The sequence below is a fragment of the Dendrobates tinctorius genome, unplaced genomic scaffold, assembly GCF_039654945.1.
Source record: "Dendrobates tinctorius isolate UK_male_01 unplaced genomic scaffold, ASM3965494v1 ptg000060l, whole genome shotgun sequence".
Taxonomy (NCBI): domain Eukaryota; kingdom Metazoa; phylum Chordata; class Amphibia; order Anura; family Dendrobatidae; genus Dendrobates; species Dendrobates tinctorius.
The window spans coordinates 36,432,754-36,450,794 of record NW_027361728.1 but is presented as its reverse complement, the minus strand read 5'-3'; the positions used below and the strand labels follow the sequence as shown (position 1 = coordinate 36,450,794).

The 18,041-nt window shown below is 48.1% G+C and overlaps 1 long non-coding RNA gene across 1 annotated transcript; it reads left to right on the top strand.

The window, feature by feature from the left end:
- Nucleotides 1–1,636: 1,636 nt before the first annotated feature.
- LOC141092758 (uncharacterized) lies at nucleotides 1,637–3,551 on the top strand. The gene is made up of 3 exons (XR_012232897.1): nucleotides 1,637–1,912; nucleotides 1,994–2,148; nucleotides 2,268–3,551. It is a non-coding gene; the product is annotated as an uncharacterized lncRNA (long non-coding RNA).
- Nucleotides 3,552–18,041: the final 14,490 nt, after the last annotated feature.

The following is an 18,041-nucleotide window of genomic DNA, read 5'->3' as shown; positions in this document are numbered from 1 at the left end:
CTGTGACCACATTGAGCATGGAGAAAAGAAAGAAGACCAAAGAACTGTCTGATGACTTGAGAAACCAAATTGTGAGGAAGCATGAGCAATCTCAAGGCTACAAGTCCATCTCCAAAGACCTGAATGTTCCTGTGTCTACCGTGCACAGTGTCATCAAGAAGTTTAAAGCCCATGGCACTGTGGCTAACCTCCCTAGATGTGGACGGAAAAGAAAAATTGACAAGAGATTTCAACGCAAGATTGTGCGGATGTTGGATAAAGAACCTCGACTAACATCCAAACAAGTTCAAGCTGCCCTGCAGTCCGAGGGTACAACAGTGTCAACCCGTACTATCCGTCGGTGTCTGAATGAAAAGGGACTGTATGGTAGGAGACCCAGGAAGACCCCACTTCTTACCCCGAGACATAAAAAAGCCAGGCTGGAGTTTGCCAAAACTTACCTGAAAAAGCCTAAAACGTTTTGGAAGAATGTTCTCTGGTCAGATGAGACAAAAGTAGAGCTTTTTGGGCAAAGGCATCAACATAGAGTTTACAGGAGAAAAAAAGAGGCATTCAAAGAAAAGAACACGGTCCCTACAGTCAAACATGGCGGAGGTTCCCTGATGTTTTGGGGTTGCTTTGCTGCCTCTGGCACTGGACTGCTTGACCGTGTGCATGGCATTATGAAGTCTGAAGACTACGAACAAATTTTGCAGCATAATGTAGGGCCCAGTGTGAGAAAGCTGGGTCTCCCTCAGAGGTCATGGGTCTTCCAGCAGGACAATGACCCAAAACACACTTCAAAAAGCACTAGAAAATGGTTTGAGAGAAAACACTGGAGATTTCTAAGGTGGCCAGCAATGAGTCCAGACCTGAATCCCATAGAACAACTGTGGAGAGATCTAAAAATGGCAGTTTGGAGAAGGCACCCTTCAAATATCAGGGATCTGGAGCAGTTTGCCAAAGAAGAATGGTCTAAAATTCCAGCAGAGCATTGTAAAAAACTCATTGATGGTTACCGGTAGCAGTTGGTCGCAGTTATTTTGGCTAAAGGTTGTGCAACCAAGTATTAGGCTGAGGGTGCCAATACTTTTGTCTGGCCCATTTTTGGAGTTTTGTGTGAAATTATCAATGTTTTGCTTTTTGCTTCATTCTCTTTTGTGTTTTTTTAATTTAAGACAAATTAAATGAAGATAATAATACCAAAGAATTTGTGTTTGCAATCATTTTCAGGAAGAAACTGAGTATTAATTGACAGAACTGCAGGGGTGTCAATCCTTTTGGCCACAACTGTATGTGTGTCTTGTATTGCTCATGTTTATTGTACTTGCCTATATTTGCCTCTTTTCACATGTAAAGTGCCATGGAATAAATGGTGCTATAAAAACGTATAATAATAATAATAATTTCACTCAGGATGTGAGTATAGAAGCTATGAAAATGTCTGTCTGTTTCTCTCACTGCAGTCTGTACTCACTTCTGTCTCTCTTGCAGCATTCCTCATCAAAGATGTCCTCCAGTGAAGAGCATACCTGAGTACATTTGCTACTGATTGGTAAGTACTGACTGTCAATATGACACGTGATAAAATCATGTATTTTTTTTACCTAACAGTTCCAGTGCGGCAGAGCAGGAGCAGACTCAGGTCCAAGTTCAGGTGGAAAGACGACGGGTAAGTATTCTTGAATGTTTTTGCTTTGTTTTATCTTTACAACTATATTAATGTGTTACTTTGATTTCTAGGTTCCACATCGTGAAGCCACCATTGACAACGACCTCCTAATCACATTGGTGTATGATCGAGTTCCGTTGTGGGACACCCGGGATCAGCGACACTCAGACACTGTGGTCATTCGGCGGCTATGGGATGAAGTGGCCAAATCGCTGTTGGATGATTGGGACCATGCCACACCACAAGTCAGAAAGGATTTTTGTAAGTATTGCAATATGGTCTGACGTGACAGTGAACCTGTGGTGCATTGTTTTACAATTTCTTTTTTTTTCTCCTTCACAGTGAAGAGAGTCAGTCTGATGGTGTTTGATGAAGGATCGATTCAATAAGGACATGAGAGAGGAGAGTCGGGTTCGAAGTTGTGCTGCTCAAACAATTTCAAAATACAAGTACCATCATAGTCTCTCCTTCCTGAGGCCTGCGGTTGGTCATCAAATGTAAGTATTTTTGTGTGGTAGTCCATGGTATAACATCTGAATTTTTTTTTCCACAGGATATGTTGGCGCTTTAAAAAAAATTTTTTTGTAGTAATGTTTTTCATTTGTTTTTCAAACAGAACCTGGAGCGGCACCGCTGAACCTGGATCGTCCTCTGTTGGAGCAGCCACTCATCGAACAGCCCCCAAACAGTCCCAGTCATCCATCAGCAATGCAGCAAGTGGGCAGGCTTCACGTGTTGGAGAACAGGAAGCTGGTCCTTCAGGTTTTCCCTTGTCCCAGTCCTCTGCCACTGGTTTTTTTTTGTGTTCTTCTCGCCAGCGGCAGAATGCCTGGAACAGGCCACTCATGTCTGGGTTTGTTCACATAGGCTTGGTCTTCCAGAATAGCCTAAAGGCCATTGAAGACAGACTGGAAAGTGGGTTGGTGCATGTGAACTCACTTTTCAAGGAAGTCAACCTACGCCTTGACCGCCTGGAAGCCGACTTTCAGAGACCGGCACAACATTTTTTTTTAATGCTATAGAGCGGGGCAGTTTGAAAAAACCTTAAGCCTGATCTCCAGCTGAATATAATGCAGGCCTGCCATGCTGCTTACAGCCAGGCTATGCAGACTGGGTATTTCCAGTAGCCACACATGACATTTCCGGCTGTTCCACCACTATCCAGGTTCACCACCATGCCGAATCCTGCTGCACACCTGCCTCAAGCCACATCCAAGCATAAACTAAGTATGAACAGGTGCTTAACCTAGAGTCACAAACTCATATACATTCAAACAAAAAAGAAAGCACACTGTAGCACCATAGCATACAAACATGAAATATGAAAAATGAATTGCATTACTGCATTAGAAATATGAAAAATTGATAAAGCTTAGCACATAAAATGGCCAATTTATGTGTACCTGGAAGCCTCGGTAAGGCGTTTCTCGTATTACAGGACCCTAACCTAATGCCAATCCTCAGTTAGACTAAAGTCTTCATCTTTATGGGAACCTATGTAAATCCTCTCCTTAAGGCCCCGTCACACTAAGCGATCTCGCTAGCGAGATCGCTGATTTTGTGACACATCAGCGATCTCGCCAGCGAGATCGCTGTGTGTGACGGGGATCAGGGCCCGGCCCCCCTGCCGGTTATCGCTGATCGTGCTCGAGCGGCCTGGGCCGTTTTTCGATCGCTGGTCTCCCGCTGCCCAGCCCACATCGCTGCGTGTGGCAGCGAGAAACCAGCGATCAGCGACGGCTCCTAGATACCCGATGTTTACCTTGGAAACCAGCGTCCAGCGTCGCTGGTCCTGATCGCTGGGGCTGTCATTGTGGCAGCTCACCAGCGATCAGCCTAACGATGTCCCAGTGATCCCATCATGTCAGATCATTGGTGGGATCGCTGGGACATCTTTTAGTGTGACGGGGCCTTTAGACTGAAATCTATATCTCTGGCACACATTTGGAACGCTTCATCCCCAACCACAACAAATGGCATTAACCGTCCTTCAATGTTGGTAAGAGGTCGTGGCTGTGGAAAATTAAAATCATTATCATACAAATGTTGGCCCATGTCAGAGTTTTATAAGTTTGTGAGTCATTTCCTCATCCAAATGAACCAGTGTCAATGGCGACAAATCTACAGTCAGCATCTGCAATCGCCATGAGAACAATAGAAAAGTATTTTTTATAATTGAAAAAATTTGATCCACTTACAACTGGTTTCCTAATGAGAATGTGTTTGCCGTCCACAGCCAAACAGTAAGGAAAATTACAAATGTCCATGCATTTTTCAGCATTTTCCAGCCACAGCTCAGTTGTGGGTTGGGGGAGGAATTCTGCACACAGAATGTCACATAAAGCACAGCAGGTGTCTGCAACAATCCCAGAAAGGGTGGACCCTCCAATCCGGAATTGGAAATGGAGAGATGATAATGTTTCTCCAGTAGCCAGGAATCTGTAGACCTTAAAATGGAAAAAAAGTCAGTACATGACTTTTTGAAAAATCATATTAACGACAGGTGTCATGATACCAGTGCTGGGTGACCGGCACTTCTGGGGTTAATGTTTTGATCTCAGTGCAGACTCTTACCTGCACACCTGGGGCCTATTATGGTGGCCTCTCATTGGTTCTGGGAAAGCTTCTTATAGCCTCAGGTTCTCTGGATATTGCTTTGGATTCTGCTTGGTACCTTCTATGTCTGTTTGGTTTTGACTTCTGCTTGGCCCAGACTATCCATTCTGTCTCATCCCTGGTACTTTACTGATATCTCTGTGTATGACCTCCGTTTTGCCTGACTCTGAGTGTTTTTGTATAGTGTCCTGCCATCTCTGAAAGCAGGACGCTAAGCCCCGCCCCCTTGCAGTCACATCACCGTAGGTCCTGTGATTGCTTGCTAAACTTCAGCGTCCACAGGTCCTGTGTATCTGTACTTTCCGGCTGTACCTGACCCCGGGCCCCCCTACAGTGTGGGTGAGTCCCTGCTCAGCGGGGGCTGCACGCCGGCGCTGACAGGATCCTGACATTATAACTGACCATTAAGTTTTTGGGGGTTTTTTGTGCAGAGAGTTATGGATCCCATACAGTCTCTGGCTGACCAGATGAAAAGTCTGACTCAGATGTTTCAGGGTTTATCTCTGGGTTTATCCGCTGCTCCTCCGGTTTCGGTTGAGGGACATGTGGAATATGAGATTGGTCACATCGTAGATTCTAGGTTGGTACGGTGGTCAGTACAGTACCTAGTTCATTGGAAGGGGTATGGGCCATGTGGTGTAATGACCACTGTGTCCACTAGGGGGCACTGTGTGGATGTCCCAAGAGAACGGATGAATGGCAGAATCCTGAAGGATAGTTATGTATCTCAAAGTGGGTGGCTTTGAGATGGAGACTTGTGTATGTGTGATCAGCAATATCATTGCTGAGGTGTTGTTTCTAAGTGTAAGGGAGAAGTCTTCAGGTAACTAGAGAGATGGGCGGGTTCTGGTTACCTTCGAATCCACCCAGGGGTGTGTCTGAAAACGCCTATAGTAAAAGGCTTTGTAAGTGTGTGAAGGACCTGTGATGATGTCATACTGTTATGAATGAGTCACCGTAGGAGGCAAAAACAGATATACAAGCTAAGTCCAGAAAACCAGAGAAGTTGGCAGCTATCGGATTGCAGACCCCTGAACCTATCAACACAACTAGCAGTAGCCGTGGGGGGTTCCTACGATGCCCTAGACCCCTCGATCACAGCCGGAGAATTAAATAGGCCTAAAAAAAGAAAGGGGAAATCTAAACTGCCCCAGAGCAGACCCCAAAGCAATAGGCAGCCCCCAACATATAATGACGGTGAAGCAAGATGAAAACACCAACACAGACAGAAAGACAGACTGAGCAAAGACGGGGCCCAAAACTACCTAGATAGGAAAGGACAGGAAGGCTGCTGTCTGCAATCTGCCAAAACCCTATCAAAGACAAAAGCCAACAAGCTGATATGAAAAAGGCCCTGAAGCAGCTAGGCTTCAAAAACTAAATCAGCACTCAGGTATTTTCAGAAGACAGAGCTAAAGGAATTCAGCACACCCCAGCAGGGAATGGCAGAAATCCAGAAAAACAAAGCAAAAAAAAAAAGTCAAAGCACAAATGCAAAAGGCCGAGAAGCAAACTTAGCTTTATAGGAGCAGGAATTCAGACTGGTCTCCAAGGATCCCACAGAGAAATCACCCGCAGGGCAGAAGGGCGTCGGCAGCCTTATATCCAGTCAGTAACTCCACTCAACCAGTCATCATCATCAGCCTCAGGTGTTTGATAATCAGGCTCACTACCTTTCTTTACCAGAAGAGGGAGTTCCTTGGGCCTCAGTAATGAAGGGGAAAATGAACTCACAACAGTACCTCCTCCTTGAGGAGGGGTCACCGAACCCTCAACTACGCCACCAGGGCGATCAGGGTGAGCCCGATGAAAGGCACGCACCAATCTTTTGGCATGAATATCAGAGGCAGAGACCCAGGAATTATCCTCCTGACCATAACCCTTCCACTTAACCAAATACTGGAGTCTCCATCTAGCCAGACGGGAATCCAGTACTTTCTCTACCTCATATTCCATGTTACCTTCAACCAATACAGGGTCTGGAGGTGCCCCCCCCGGAACAACAGGTTCAACAAACCTCTTCAACAAAGATTTATGGAACACATTATGGATTTTAAATGTGACAGGAAGAGCCAAATGAAAAGAGACCGGATTAATAATCTCCACAATCTTGTAAGGTCCAATAAATCTAGGCTTAAACTTAGGAGAAGCCACCTTCATAGCAATATTTTTTGATGATAACCACACCATATCACCAACCTTAAACTGGGGACCAATGGTCCTATGTCGGTTGGAAAACCGCTGGGCCTTTTCCTGGGAGATAGATAACTTATCTACCACTTGGTCCCAGATCAGGTGCATTCTCTCCACCACAGTGTCAACACCTGGGCAGGCAGAGGGCTCCACCTGCCCTGAAGAAAATCGAGGATGAAACCCAAAGTTACAAAAAAAAGGTGACATCAAAGTGGCAGAACTAGCTCTATTATTTAAAGCAAATTCGGCCAAGGGCAAAAATGAAACCCAATCATCCTGATCAGCAGAAATAAAACATCTCAAATATGACTCCAAGGTCTGGTTTGTTCTCTCTGTCTGCCCATTGGTCTGAGGGTGAAAAGCAGAGGAGAAGGACAACTGAATTCCCAGCCTGGAACAGAAAGTTCTCCAAAATCTAGACACAAACTGGACTCCTCTGTCAGATACAATGTTCTCAGGAATCCCGTGCAAACGAACCACCTGTTGTAAAAACAGGGGCACCAACTCAGAGGAAGACGGCAACTTAGGGAGTGGTACAAGATGAACCATCTTAGAGAACCTATCACAAATCACCCAAATAACAGTCATCCTTTGAGAGACAGGCATATCAGAGATGAAATCATTGAAATATGGGTCCATGGCCTCTTGGGGACAGGCAAAGGCATCAACAACCCACTAGAGCGAGAACACGATTTAGACCGGGAGCACGTCCCACAGGACTGCACAAAATTCCTGACATCACGAGACAAGGAGGGCCACCAAAAAAACCGACTCACCAGATCTCTAGTACCAAAAATACCTGGATGACCAGCCAAAGCAGAGCAATGAACTTCAGACATCACTCTCTTCTTCCACTGGTCAGGAACATACAACTTTCCACTGGGACAACGCTCAGGTTTGTCCTCCTGGAACTCTTCCAGAGCACGTCTCAAATCGGGCGAGATGGCAGCAGATCTTTGCCTAAGATGGTAGCAGGCTTGGTCACCACAGGAGAATCAGCAAAGAAGCTCCTAGAGAGGGCGTCTTCCTTGACATTCTTCGTTCCAGGAAGAAAAGAAACCACAAAATCAAAACGTGTAAAAAACAAGGCCCACCTAGCCTGTCTAGGGTTCAAGCGCTTAGCCGACTCTAGGTAAATCAAATTCTTGTGGTCAGTGAGGACCACGACTTGATGCTTAGCTCCCTCCAACCAATGTCTCCACTCCTCAAATGCCCATTTCATGGCCAACAGTTCCCTATTCCCCACATCATAGTTACGTTCAGATGGAGAGAACTTTCGGGAAAAGAAAGCACAGGGATTCATTTTAGATGTTACAGGATCCTTTTGGGACAAAACAGCTCCTGCACCAATCTCAGAAGCATCCACCTCTACCTGGAATGGAAGTGAGACATCAGGTTGCCGCAAAACCGGGGAGGAAGTGAATCTTCGCTTCAGCTCCTGAAAGGAAGAAACAGCCTCCGAAGACCAATTTAACACATCAGCACCCTTCTTAGTCAAATCAGTCAATGGCTTGGCAATACTAGAAAATTTTGCTATAAATTTCCGATAAAAATTAGCAAAACCCAAAAACTTCTGGAGGGCCTTCAAAGAAGTGTGCTGAACCCAATCGTGAATGGCCTGTACCTTGGCCGGGTCCATTTCAATAGTTGATGGGGACAAAATAAATCCCAAAAAAGAAATCCTCTGTACTCCAAAAAGGCATTTAGATCCTTTGACATACAGGGAATTCTCCCTCAAGATCCGGAACACAGTCCGAATATGTTCCACATGAGAATCCCAATCCTTGGAGAAGATCAAAATATCATCCAGATAGATAATCAAAAATTTATCGACAAAATCTCGGAAAATATCGTTCATGAAGCACTGGAAGACAGAAGGGGCATTAGTGAGCCCAAAAGGCATCACCAAGTAGTCAAAATGTCCCTCCGGAGTATTAAACGCCGTCTTCCATTCATCCCCATGCTTAATGAGAATAAGATTATACGCCCCCTGAGGTCAAGCTTGGTAAACCAGCAAGCACCTTTAACTCTGGAGAATAGATCAGAAATCAGGGGTAACGGATACTGATATTTAACAGCAATTTTGTTGAGGGCACGATAATCAATACAAGGTCTTAATGATCCATCCTTTTTGGCCACAAAAAAAAAACCGGCACCTAAGGGTGACGAGGATGGTCTAATATGACCCTTCTCCAACGCCTCCTTAATATAGGATCGCATAGCCTCGTGCTCGGGTACAGATAAATTGAAGAGCCGACCCTTGGGAAATTTACACCCCGGGCTCAGTTCAATTGCACAGTCATAACTCCTATGAGGAGGCAGAGACACAGACTCATTCTCACTAAATACATCATAAAAGTCCGCCAAATAATCAGGAACATCATGCGACTGAGGAGAGGTGGAAAACACCGGAGCCTCACTAAAGGCACACCGACAACCCAACTCACCACAGACACAGATTTCCAATCCAAAACTGGATTATGAATTTGTAACCAGGGAAACCCCAAAACAATAGTATCATGCAGATTATGCAACACCAAAAATCTGCAATTTTCTTGATGGTCTGGGGCGACCCGCATTACCACCTGGGTCCAAAACTGAGGTTTATTTTTAGCCAAAGGAGTAGCATCAATCCCACTCAAAGGGATAGGCGTCTGCAGAGGTGTCATCGGAAATCCACAACGTTTAGCAAAATCCAAGTCCATTAGGTTTAGGGCTGCTCCAGAATCCACAAAAGCCTTGGCGGAAAATGTGGACAGGGAGCAGAACAGAGTAATAGCCAGAAGAAACTTAGGTTGAACACCCCCAACAGAAAACGTGTGTGCAAAGCGTTTCTCTCGTTTAGGACAGACAGAAATAATATGCGAGGCATCTCCACAGAAAAAACACAACTTATTACGCCTTCTGAACTCCTGATGCTGCTCTCTGGAAAAAACTCTATCACATTGCATAGGTTCAGACATTTGTTCAACAGGTGGCAACACCTCTCGTGCAGCTTTGCGTTGCGCAAACGCCGATCAACCTGAATGGCTAATGACATAGAATCATCAAGACCAGAGGGAACAGGAAATCCCACCATAGTATCTTTTACGGCTTCTGACAACCCCTTCTGAAAGAGAGCAGCCAAGGCATTAACATTCCAGGTAGTAAGTACTGCCCACTTTCGGAATTTTTGACAGTACAATTCTGCAGAATCACGACCCTGGTTCAATGCCAGCAGGGTCTTTTCAGCCTGATCAATGGCATTAGGTTCGTCATACAACAACCCCAAGGCCTGAAAAAATGCGTTCACATTAGTCAGAATAGGATCATCTGGTTTCAAAGAAAACGCCCAATCCTGGGGATCGCCACGCAGCAAAGAGATGGCAATTTTAACCTGCTGCGCGGAGCTCCCTGACGAGTTAGGCTTCAAGGCAAAAAATAATTTACAATTATTTTTGAAATTCAAAAATTTAGACCGATCCCCAAAAAATACATCAGGTGTAGGAATCTTTGGTTCAGCAGCATGTGAATGAGCAAGGTAGGCGGAAATTCCCCGCACTTCCGCAGCGAGCTGCTCCACACGATCAGACAATTGCTTTATCTCCATTGAGAGAAAAAAAAATTCCCCCTACGGCCTCAGATATAGAGGAAAATAATATACACACTTTTTTTTTTTTTTTTTACAATTCTTTCCTGCTATTGAGTACCCTAGGATCTGCGGTATGGCGGGTGATTCTGTTATGAATGAGTCACCGTAGGAGGGAAAAACAGAAAAACAAGCTAAGTCCAGAAAACCAGAGAAGTTGGCAACTATCAGATTGCAGACCCCTGAACCTATCAACACAACTAGCAGTAGCCGTGGGGGGTTCCTACGATGCCCTAGACCCCTCGATCACAGCCAGAGAATTAAATAGGCCTAAAGAAAGAAAGGGGAAATCTAAACTGCCCCAAAGCAGACCCCAAAGCAATAGGCAGCCCCCAACATATAATGACGGTGAAGCAAGATGAAAACACCAACACAGACAGAAAGACAGACTGAGCAAAGACGGGGCCCAAAACTACCTAGATAGGAAAGGACAGGAAGGCTGCTGTCTGCAATCTGCCAAATCCCTATCAAAGACAAAAGCCAACAAGCTGATATGAAAAAGGCCCTGAAGCAGCTAGGCTTCAAAAACTAAATCAGCACTCAGGTATTTTCAGAAGACAGAGCTAAAGGAATTCAGCACACCCCAGCAGGGAATGGCAGAAATCCAGAAAAACAAAGCAAAACAAAGTCAAAGCACAAATGCAAAAGGCCGAGAAGCAAACTTAGCTTTAGAGGAGCAGGAATTCAGACTGGTCTCCAAGGATCCCACAGAGAAATCACCCGCAGGGCAGAAGGGCGTCGGCAGCCTTATATCCAGTCAGTAACTCCACACAGCCAGTCATCATCATCAGCCTCAGGTGTTTGATAATCAGGCTCACTACCTTTCTTTACCAGAAGAGGGAGTTCCTCGGGCCTCAGTAATGAAGGGGAAAATGAACTCACAACACATACCATGTGACCCAGTGGGCATGGCTATGGACCATATAAGGTGGCCAGGGTAGGTCACAAGGTGTGAATGCTGGGACCTGATTGGTCCAGTTTGGAAGGTCCTGTGAGAAGGGTCTCCTGGCTAACAGCCTGTGGAGCTGCTTTGTGTGTAATGGCGGCCGGTGTCTGAGAGTCCCTGAGGAGTGAGTGGATGTCTGCAGCCTGGAGAAACAGCCATATGGGAACACTGACGTGGGTGAAATAACACTGGGGCTGAACAGCCTGTTTAATGGACGCTATGCTGTAATGTGAAGCTATATAATGGACGCTAAGCTGTTGTATAATGCTGCTGTGGTTTATGATGGTGAATAAACCTCACGGACTGATATGGTTTTATGGAAAACCCATACCGGATGTGATTTATTTGCTGCCAAGCGAGTGTGCCCCAACCATGAATGACAGCACTACCTCACAATTGGTGGAGAAGCTATGGGCAGTGGTGTAGCCTTGTTGCTGGGAGCAACGGATAAGGACTGCAAAATTCGGTGGCAAAGAGCAACGCTGAGCCAGGAGGGCTGACAGTTGTGGAAGCCATGTGATGTGCTGCTGACCGGCCAAGTGTGAGCAGAGCCTGTGACGGCCTGCAAGTGGGGAAGCCACTGTCTGGCTGTGGTTCTGGAAACCGTGGGGCGACCTAGTGAGTAAGGCACTGTCCGGATCGGTGAGCCCAGTGCAGCCTCTTCCCCAGGAGAAAGAGACTGGTAATTGCTAGGGAGCCTCTGCGGAGAAGAGGTACCCGAGGACCTGTGTGGGCAACACAGGAGAAACGGACTGGTGTTCATGCGGTACTGACCAATGAGTAAAACGGTGAGCCGTGTGGCCGACACAGGTATCGGACAGGTGTTCGTGTGGTACTGACCTGGGACAGTGAGGAAGACAGTGTACCTGGAGGGTTCAGTGAGGAAAGGTCCTGGAGGGTCCGCCCTGGGAGAAGAGTCGGATCCCAGGAGCACGTGGTGTGACCTTGGACCTGGTGAGGCGCGAGTGTTGGGCAGTCTCAGGCTGAGACAGATGTCCTGAAGAGCACCCGCCGAGTCCCTGGACCTGGTGAGGCCGGTGTGTGGGGAGACCCTGGGAGGAGGGTCGCTCCCTGAATCGCACCCGGTGCGCCCTGTGTGTTGGACGGTCTCAGGTGGAGACAGGAGCATCCTGAATAACACAAAGTCAGGACACGTGATTTTTTTTGTGGTTTGTTTTTTCTTCTTTTTTCTCGACTCAGCCTGCGGTGGCTCAGTGGGAGTCAAGAAGGTGACAAGCGGCTTGATGTGGCTCAGTGGGGTCACGAAGGTGACAAGCGGCTTCCGGTAACTCAGCGGGGTTACGAAGGTGACAAGCGGCTTCCGGTGGATGGCGGGTCCACGAAGATGGCGCAGCAGGAGCTGCAGTGACACCAGCCGCTGTGTGTGAACAGCAGCCGGTGGTGCCGGTGATCGGTGACAGCAGGAGCTGTGGTGGTCCAGAAAGGGGCCGAGTGTGAAGAAATGGCAGCACTGGTTGGCTCAGTGGGTATGTCTGGGAAGCCGCAGTGTGCGTGCAGGGCAGTTTCTAGGGAATTTTGCCAACAGAGCGAACATCAAAAAAGCGCCCCCCCCGAACATTAACATGCTGAATACCCAGACAAATATCGTCACACCATGACCAGACCACATATTACCACCACATAGTCACAGAATAATACCACATACAAGGAACAAATAGCGCCGTACCATGGCCAGACCACATAGTCACCGATTAATACCACATACAAGAAACAAATAGCGCCACACCATGACCAGACCACATATTACCACCAGATAGTGACTGAATACTACAATACTGATCATTAATTAAAAACACAATACTAAGTGCAATTGTATACAGGAACTCTATATTTACTGTCAGTGTGCAGGTAACACACTGACTCACCAGTGACGTCTCTAGCTGAAGTCCTTCATCTTTGCTTTTCTTTTTCATCCAGCACAGACCGCCATCACTTCTTCCAGCCAAGACTCGTCTCTGCATGAAATAACACAGTTACCTAGAGCACGGCTTCCAGAGCACATTCCCCACTTTTTCCCTTCTACACTACACATCTGAATACAGATGTGCACCCACCATTAATACATAATTGGTTATTATGCAACCCACCATTCCAAATATAAATTATAATCCACCACTGTGCACCCACTAACTATAAATGTCACTTTCCCCATTTAATATATAAATTAGCACCTGTACTCTTTCCCCCAATTCATTACCAGGCACTTCAACCTCAACGCCCCCCCCACTATGTACCTCCCGCTCTAACCCTAACACCGATTCATTATATTTACATGCCCCTCCTGCCTCAGTTCATTGTCATGCCTTTCTCTCCCACCCTCTATTCATTATCAACTGCTCTACCCCACATTCAATACATCACTTACTCCCCCACTCTCAAAATTCTTTATTGGTTCTCCAGATAGATCATTTGCTCTCCTCTCCCCCCACCTTCAATTTATCATTCACTCTCCTCACCCTCCACCTTCAATTAAATTGCTGTGCCCCGTCACTCACACTGAATTCATCATTTGCAGTCCCCCGTCCTCTCCCCCACATCATCATTTGAAGTCCCCCACTTTAATTTGAAGTCCCCTTCATCCGTTGCAGTCCCCTATCACCCCTCACTTCATCTGCAGTGCCCCTTCATCATTTGCAGCCCACTATCCCCCTTCCATTTCATCATGTGCAGTCTCCCTTACCCCCACTTCATGATGTGCAGTCACTCTTACCCCCACATCATGTGCAGTCCCCTTTACCCAATTCATGTGCAGTCCCCCTTACCCCCCAATTCATCCTGTGCAGTCCCCCTTACCCCCAATTTATCCTGTGCAGTCCCCCTTACCCCCCATTTCATCATGTGCAGTCCCCCTTCATCATGTGCAATCCCCCTTACCCCCATCATCAAGTGCAGCCGCACTCCATCATGTACAGCCCCTGCACCCCCCGCACCCCCCTCCATCATGTACAGGCTCAGCCCCCTGTACCCCTCTCCATCATATGCAGCCATATTCACCCCCCTCCATCATGTACAGGCTCAGCCCCATTCACCCCCCCTCCATCATGTACAGGCTCAGCGCCCGCACCCCCCTCCATCATGTGCAGCCATATTCACCCCCCTCCATCATGTACAGGCTCAGCCCCCGCACCCCCCTCCATCATGTGCAGCATATTCACCCCCCTCCATCATGTACAGGCTCAGCCACCGCACCCCCCTCCATCATGTGCAGCCATATCCACCCCCCTCCATCATGTACAGGCTCAGCCCCCACACCCCCCTCCATCATATGCAGCCAATTCACCCCCCTCCATCATGTACAGGCTCAGCCCCATTCACCCCCCCCTCCTTCATGTGCAGCATATTCACCCCCCTCCATGTACAGCCCCCTCACCCACTGAATTCATTAAAAAAAAAGTTTCCCATACTTACCTCACAGCCGCTCCCCAGCAGCGCCTCTCTGCAGCCAGCGTCCGAGTACATGTCGGCGTCTGCGTGATGACGTCATCGCGCAGGCCCGACACCTGACCCGGAAGTAGAGAGGGAGCTGCGCAGCTGTCAAGGTGACGGCCGTGCACAGCTCCCTGCATGATACACTGTGACACGGGCGGCTGTATGCTGACGGCCGCATCACAGAACAGAGCTCACGGCCGCACAGCACCGGATCGCGCCTCTGAATCTCCCCGGTTCGGGGAACCGGCTGCATTTTTAACAACCGGTTCCACCGAACTGGGGAGAACCTGCTGAATCCCAGACAGCTAGGCACTAGGCAGGCGCCCCCTGGCTGGGTAGCGCCCCGGGCGATCGCACGCCCCGTCCCCCCCTAAAAACGGCCCTGTGTGCGTGTATGTCGTTTCCAGAATGTGGGTTAAACTTTCCGGAGCATGACGGACCGCAAGTGTGTACTGTGATGCTGCAGCGGAAAAGAATCTCGGGACGGTCGGACTCCAAGAGTCAGGTGACTCTGGTAGGAACTCCTCTCACTTTCTGTCTGACTGAGAAAATTGCCCATGTTCGCTGTAAACATGGGGTCACGGTGAACTATGTGCTAGACAGAGTGGTGTTTGAGGGGCCCGGAGGCAGTGAGTGCCAAGGTGGCGGGATACCACCAGACTTAGTGTATACCTTGGAGGGGGGGCCAGGATTTTGTCATGTTGGATGACCTATGGTACGAGGATGGAGACGTTCCTACTGTTGGACTAGCCAATACGAAGACGCTGATGCCTCCTAAAGTGGACAGGCCAGACGTAGGGGCGACCAGAGAAAGAATTTTGTCAGATGAATTTACTGACCTGCCGTCACCTGAAGGGTACCACAGTGTGAATGAGAATGGTGTGGTAAACAAAAAGAGCGGAGCTGACACACGGATAGAGAGTGTCTTGGGGGTTCACCGTACGATGTGGTGTGACTGTGACGTGTTGTTGCCAGTAGCCACCACTAAGACAGAATCTAGTGCTGTGCTGACTGAAACTCGTGACAAAACTGACGCTGACCTGGTGGATAAAACGGCGGAAGTAGTCACACGGTTAGTGAGTAACTGGAGGGATGACTCAATCTCGGGGGGTGACTGTGGCTCTGAGAAAGAAAGGGAGCACAGAATAGAATGGCTAGAGAAAGAAGTCTCTGAGCTCAAAGGGCACATGGTAACATGGCACGGAATGAATAAGGCCCTCAGAGAAGAGGTGGATGAACATGTCAAACGAGAAAGAGTACTGAGACAAACGGCTGAGCACAGGGTCGAGGAGCTCAAGAAAGAGATCTTGGAGCTCAGAGGTCACCTGTCCACCTGGCAAAGTGTGAACGAGAACCTCAAGGAAGAGATGGAGGAACTCAGAGGAGTAGTTAACAGTCTTCTGCGGGAGAAACTGGACGAAGACTTACCGCGGGTGAGCGTGAGTGATAAAAAGACAGAACTGCCAGTAGCCATAGTGGCCAAGGGTCATGAAGTGATCCAATCGTGTGAAGTTGATGAGTTAAGAACTGAAGAAGACAGTCACCCGATCGGGTCAACTGTAGTAAGGGAAGTGTCCGTGGGAAGAGCCTCCTGGCCTGGAAGAGAGCAAGACCACGTCCTTCAAGACTGTGATTGACGTTCCAGAAGACATGCAAGATGCCTGTGCGGAGGAAGGTGTACATGAGGCTTTCAAAGAGGCGGTCAAGGCGTGTGAGGTGCACTGGGCACCTGAGACTTGGCAGTTAGTGATAATATCCGCCAGAGAAGATACAGCAAACCGGGTAGCTGTCCTGAAAGATGCATTTGCAGTGTCTCCACGTCAAACAGCTGGTCAGGCAGAGTAATGTGAAAGCTGCTCGACGCCTGGAGTTAGCCAGGGAGGCTATGGATCGGCTGGGTTTGCGGAAAGATGTGGTTCTGGTACCCAAAGCTCTGATTGGGAGAATCATTGGAAGATCCGGTAAGGTAATGCAAGACCTTGTGAATATCTCCGGTGTGGTGAGGGTGAGGATCCCTCCTGATGATGAAGACCAGGTATCCAGTGAAGTGGGTAGAATTCCCATCATGGTGGTTGGCTCCGCGGAGAGCCTGAGAGCCTTTCGGATGCTCGTAGAGTATCGAGTGGGGTACCTGCAAGAGATTGAGCAGTTGAGGCAGAACAGTCGGCGAATTAATAAAGAAATAAGGAATACCAGGTGGTGGCCGCCTCCAACCCAAGATGTAAGGACCCGAAGGGTTCCTCCAAATAGTGACATGGCAGGTGGCCGAAGAATGTCAGCAAGTGACAGTTCGATGGGCCGTGCAAAGCTGAGAGAAATTAGTTCCTGTGAGACGCTGAATGAGTCAGACTCAGGCCAGACAGTAGGACCGATTAAGAATGATGACCGTACCAACCGGGAGAGCCGGTCAGTGGGAGAACGTTCAGGTGACGAAGCGCACTCTAGGAGGGTGGTGACTAAACAGTGTCTGATGACGCAGACAGGCTGCAACTGGAGGGTCAAAGACAATGACCGATATTTTGACCCCTGGGGGCGGGGGAGGCCTAACGTAGAAATGAGGCCAGATGACAGAGGGAGACGGTTCTCTCGACCTATGGGGCAAGGTGTAATGAGTGCCCGGTCTCGAGATCCTGGTGTAAGATTGTGTGTTCAACCCCACAAGTTTGAACAGAGGGGCGGGGTATGTGGTGTAATGACCACTGTGTCCACTAGGGGGTGCTGTGTGGATGTTCCAAGAGAACGGATGAGTGGCAGAATCCTGACAGATAGTTATGTATCTCAAAGTGGGTGGCTTTGAGATGGAGACTTGTGTATGTGTGATCAGCAATATCATTGCTGAGGTGTTGTTTCTAAGTGTAAGGGAGAAGTCTTCAGGTATCTAGAGAGATGGGCGGGTTATGGTTACCTACAAATCCACCCAGGGGTGTGTCTGAAAATGCCTATAGTAAAAGGCTTTGTAAGTGTGTGAAGGACCTGTGATGAGGTCATACCATGTGACCCAGTGGGCATGGCTATGGACCATATAAGGTGGCCAGGGTAGGTCACAAGGTGTGAATGCTGGGACCTGATTGGTCCAGTTTGGAAGGTCCTGTGAGGAGAAGGACCTCCTGGCTAACAGCCTGTGGAGCGGCTGTGTGTGTAATGGCGGCCAGTGTCTGAGAGTCCCTGAGGAGTGAGTGGATGTCTGCAGCCTGGAGAAACAGCCATATGGGAACCCTGACGTGGGTGAAATAACACTGGGGCTGAATAGCATGTTTAATGGACGCTATGCTGTAATGTGAAGCTATATAATGGACGCTAAGCTGTTGTATAATGCTGCTGTGGTTTATGATGGTGAATAAACCTCACGGACTGATATGGTTTTATGAAAAACCAGTACCGGATGTGATTTATTTGCTGCTAAGCGAGTGTTCCCCAACCATGAATGACAGCGCTACCTCACAGCCGGAGGACAGGTAATGGGTGCCGGCCCGGTTGATGCAAGCGGTTTGCCTGGTTCGGGCTTTCCATGCTAGGTACCCTGGCAAGCTTGGGGGTCCAGAGGCCCCCCCGTTGAG